The sequence below is a fragment of the Corvus brachyrhynchos genome, unplaced genomic scaffold, assembly GCF_000691975.1.
Source record: "Corvus brachyrhynchos isolate BGI_N302 unplaced genomic scaffold, ASM69197v1 scaffold10, whole genome shotgun sequence".
Classification (NCBI taxonomy): Eukaryota; Metazoa; Chordata; class Aves; order Passeriformes; family Corvidae; genus Corvus; species Corvus brachyrhynchos.
The window spans coordinates 9,171,061-9,175,886 of NW_008236180.1; positions in this window are offsets into that span (position 1 = coordinate 9,171,061).

A 4,826-nucleotide genomic window follows, 5' to 3' on the forward strand; every position below is an offset into this window, starting at 1 on the left:
AGCAAGACCATTAGAAATTTTGGAAATAATAACAATTAGCTGGAACTGGGCAGGAAATGAACTGTAGTCTTCAACAAGTCCTTGCAAAGAGACGTAATTTAAAAAAAGAAAAGCTGAGAACTGCCATTTTTAGGGGGGGAAAGCGACATCAAGGAGGCAGTGTTCTTCCAGCTCCTTTTTTCTTAAAATACCAGGTTTCATTGAAAAATCTGTTTTAATAGATCCTTAAAAATAAACTTTGAATGTTCAAATTATAAATGGAGATGTTTTATGCAATGCCTGTGTGGCTCCTGCAAAGGAGAAGTTTGGAGATGATATCAGGGGGTTTTTTTCCCAGTGAATCCAAAATATGACTGTGCACTGCTGTAACTTGGAAGGAGGAAGTGAACAGCACAGGGACTGCGTTTGGCTGTCCATGAGGCCACCAGTGAATTGTTTGTCTTTAATTGGTATGATTATTTTTATTATTTATAGCTACGGAATGAATTTATGCTGAAAATTAGAATAATTGATGGATCTGTAAAATAACATGGCCCTACAGTGATAGTGGTGCTTTGTAAAGACTCCAGGATTGTGTCTCTTATACATGGGGAAAAGGTGAGGCACTAAATGCTTTCAAAATCTGTCATTCCTAAAATTGTCACTTGTCCCAGGTCCCCCCAAGTCATCCTGGGTTTTTTTTCCATGTCAAGTAAAGATAAATGGACAAACACAGTTTACACATACCAAGCACATTTGTTTAATAAACAGTGCTGAGAAAGTTGAACTGAAATTCTAAAGCCACTAAAAGGGACAAAATGCTTAATTTTGGATCATCAAAGTGCTTCAATTGAAATGTAAATTTAATAAGTTGATGTAAGGGCCAAAGTGTTTGTACAGCAAAAAGCAAAAATTCAGAAAGCAAAATATGAGAACTAAAGGAAAGCAATGGTTTTTTTCCTACAGAAGAACTTCCCAAAGTTTTTTCTGAACGTTCACGAGAACATTTGCACCTGGGCCCAGAGACTGACCCTGCCTTTCTGGGTGGGATTCACTCCAGGTGATCCCAATCTCCATCCAAAGAGATGCTGCAATTCCCCAGCAGCAGCAGCTGGAGCAGGGCAGGGGCACTGTTTAGGTGAGCTGCTGAGAGGGGCTCGGTTTTGGGAGGCTCAGGGTGCTCTGGGGAGTAGTTTTTCCCTTCCAACGCTCATCCCACCTTGCTTCTGCACATTATTCTCTCAGGTAAGCAATTATCAGTCATATTTTTTTCTTGTGCTTGTTCTGGGGTCTGGTTTGAATTTGCTCTGTTAAGGAATTTTTCTGAAGGAAAAAAATCATTTTTCTTCTCTCCATAAGCAGAGAGAAACTCAAGTTTGCAGGTTCACCTGCAAGCTCAGGTACTAAACTTAAGTGTTTTGGCCTAAGCTGGTAACATATTTAATATTTTCTCTGTAATCAGTGTGTCTTTAGCTTTAAAAGTTGGAGTTTTATCAGTGGACCACAAACAATTGAGAAGCTGGGCATGGAAAGCAGAGAGAAAAAATTCTGTAGAAATGAGTGAAATTTATAAAAGGAGCACCTCAGAAATGTGAGAGTTATGTGGAAATCTAAAACACTGGGAGTAAAAACTGTGAGGAAAAGTAGTTTCCTAACTGGAAACTTAGGAATGAAAAGTAGGGTGCTCAGAAAGAGAACTTACTGTTCAACATTAGTAATTGGTTTTGTGTTAAAGGTGTCAAAAATAAGAGTGATACAAACGTGGACAATCAGTATTTTTTTAGTGTGGAGTAACAACGCTGTATTTGTGCTTATTCAGGACAAATGCTGTGTGGTGCTCTTTCTTTGATTAAAGAAAAGTTCTGGGAGTTTTTAGTGGCTCTCTCTGGTCAGAATATTCTTTCCTTTGTTGCTAAATGCTGAGGCTCTTCTGGAGCACCTGTGGCACTGGTGGCAAACTCCTTCCATCTCCGTGTGCTCTCACAGCTGCTTCAGAGGAGAGTGATGGAGTTCTGCAAACTCCCTCAGGGCTGGAGAAACCAAAGGCAGGTGTGATCCAACCCCTCCTTAGCTCACGGGAGTGCTGAGTCCCAGGCTGAGGGTGATGCCTCATTCCCAGAGAACTGAGATTTGCTACCTGGGACCTGTTGGAAAATTTCTGGTTGTTGCTTTTTTGTTCCTTGTGAAGCTCGGGGTGCTCGGTGTGCGAAGGCTCTCTGAGAGAGATGTCTGAGGCTGTTCAGGTTGGCTTGTAGGGTTTTCCATTAAAAAAGGATATTTAATGGGGGAATGGAATTTGAGGTTTGTGGAGCAATATTACAAAAGGAGCCATGGAGCCATTTTCATGGAGGTTGAATGACGCTTTTATGGTCCTTTCTCTACTTCTGCTTTTAGTATAAATGGTATAGCAAATACAGGTGAAAAAAAAAAGGCAAAAAAGTGCCCACCTGTCAAAATATAGCTCTGTTTGGTTACCTCTGTCCATGGGACAATTTTAGTAACCTGTCAATCAATGGGCTGCTAAATAGCCTCTCCAAAGCACAATCTGCTATTTCAGACGACATCAGTGTGTCAATCATTTATTGAATCAAAGCCAAATTTGAAGCAAAGCAAGCCCAGTTTGTCAATCACTGCTCAGTATTCTCTCCACTAACCACCTGACAGCTTTTAACTTTTCACTTTTATATTCCATGCAGCTAGTTAAGATTCTTTCATTTTTAATTGGCCTTCTTTTGTGATTGGTAGCTAAGCAACTAATATGTTGTTTTATATGGTAATAATGGGCCCAAACTTGAGAGCTTTCTTGACCATTCCTATTTGTTGTTGGGAAATTATTTTCCTTCAAGTTGCTAAATAGCAGATGTAGCAGAAACAGTTATTTAATTATGGGTTGTCCTGTTGTTTCTATCTATAAACACTTTTGGCACTGTTTAAAAATAAATACTGCATGCGCTGGCAAATATATACTGAGTGATTTTAACTCCTGATAGAGTCCTTTGGAATTTCACTGCTCATTTACAGGGAAAACTGGGTGCAAAAAGGAAAGTATTGCCAAAAAAGCAGTTTGGAAAAATATTAGCAGAGGACAGAGCGAGAAATCTGTTTCAGAATCCCACTAGGCTTTAATCCAACCTGATCAGCTTTCAGTCTTAATTTAGGTGCAATTAAATTTCTGAGGCCAAGTACAGTGCTGTGAGCCACCATCTCTCAGAATAAGCCAAAAAGTCCTTCCCCAACCAACTTGTCTGCCTTTTTTTGTGTGTTCATTTTGTGTGCTTTGATTTAATTAAAATTTTCTGTGCCTGAGATGTAAAACTTTTGGGTCAGGAGTGGGGCCCCCAGAGGTGACCCCAGATCTTGGGGTGGTTTCCATCCCTTGTCCCCATCATGCACAAGACAAGCCCTGCCTTTCATGTGTGTAAAATGAGCCCACAGCTCCTAGAAAATGCTCCTGCCTTTCTATTTCCAAAGGCTGTCATCAGTAAAGCCAAAGTGTTGTTCTCAGACAGAATCAACTTTCTGTCCTTCCCATGAAAGGAAGTTTGGGAAAAGAACTATTTCTGTGTTACATAAAATTCTATTTTGGGTTCAAAAGAGTTTTCTTCATTTAATTCTTTTGCATATCTGTTTGATGGGCTTCTGGCTGTCTTTTGACAGACTGCTGTCATCTGGTTTGATCCAAAACTGTGAAACTCCAGATGTGCCCAAGAACTTGGGAGAACATGGGCTTAGTTTTGCGAAAAGCTGCAGGAGGCTTTGAGGCAATCTGATACAAAATGTACTTCCCAGCCCTATTTGAATTTTACACTGGGTTTTGTACTTCTTTTTACCAAACTAAAAAGCAAAAGAGACTGGCAGCACATGAGGCTTGACAGTGGAGAGGCAAATGGGAGCTTTGGAGCCTGGAGTGTTGCAGAAATCCAGCCCAGTATTAAATGTGGGTGCTTTTCCCCACTGAGAAGCTGAGGGAGGCTCTGGAGAGCACTGAGAAATATTGGGGCCATGTCTATGCCCCTCTTAGGATGAAGATCCCACCAGACTGTTGAGTTTGGGTAACTAACAATCAAAACCAAAAGCTGTAAAGCAGATCTTCCTGTGCAACTCCATGAAAACAGCAAATTTGCTGACAAAGGAGTTCTTGAGGAAGTGCCTAAAGATATAGTTTGGGTTTTTCTCCTCTTGATGGGACTTCTGGTGCCTTTTGTGGATATCCATGGCATTAACTAATGATTAGCTGGAGATCAGAGACACTCTGACAAATGAGGTGTAAGTTTGACTGCATGAGTGAGCAGGGGATTTTATTTTTTGTGCTTAGATTTTGTGCTCTTTACATCACCAGATATTAGCCAAAGCATTTTTAGACAAGGTGTTCTGATCCCAGGCTGCCTCCACAGCTTGGCACAGATTGTTAATCTTGGCTCCAAGGGTGTTCAGGCCTGGCTGAACACGATGCTGAGCTCTGGTGGTTCAGGCATCTGAGCAGAGGGGAAACCCACACAGCACCCACCTACACAGCACCTGGCTGGGAATTGGCATGAGATGCTCCAGGGAGGAATTAAGAGATGCAAGATCATAAATATTGTACAAATAGGAGAAGGATGGGGTCAGCAAAGCCAGGAATACTCAGGGGGGATTCTTACCACTGCTTTATTTTGGTCATTCCCAGTAATGTGGTGCTGAGGAGGTCATTCCTGTTAGTATGGCTGTTGTACTCCCGTCCTTCAGCTGCTCTTAAGGACCCTTTGGACCAGGAGAAATGATAATTTTTAAGTGCTTAAGCATGTAAATTGTACAGTGGCATTTTTTAGGTGAAACCTGGTCAAGAGCAACTCCAGAATTTGGTTGGC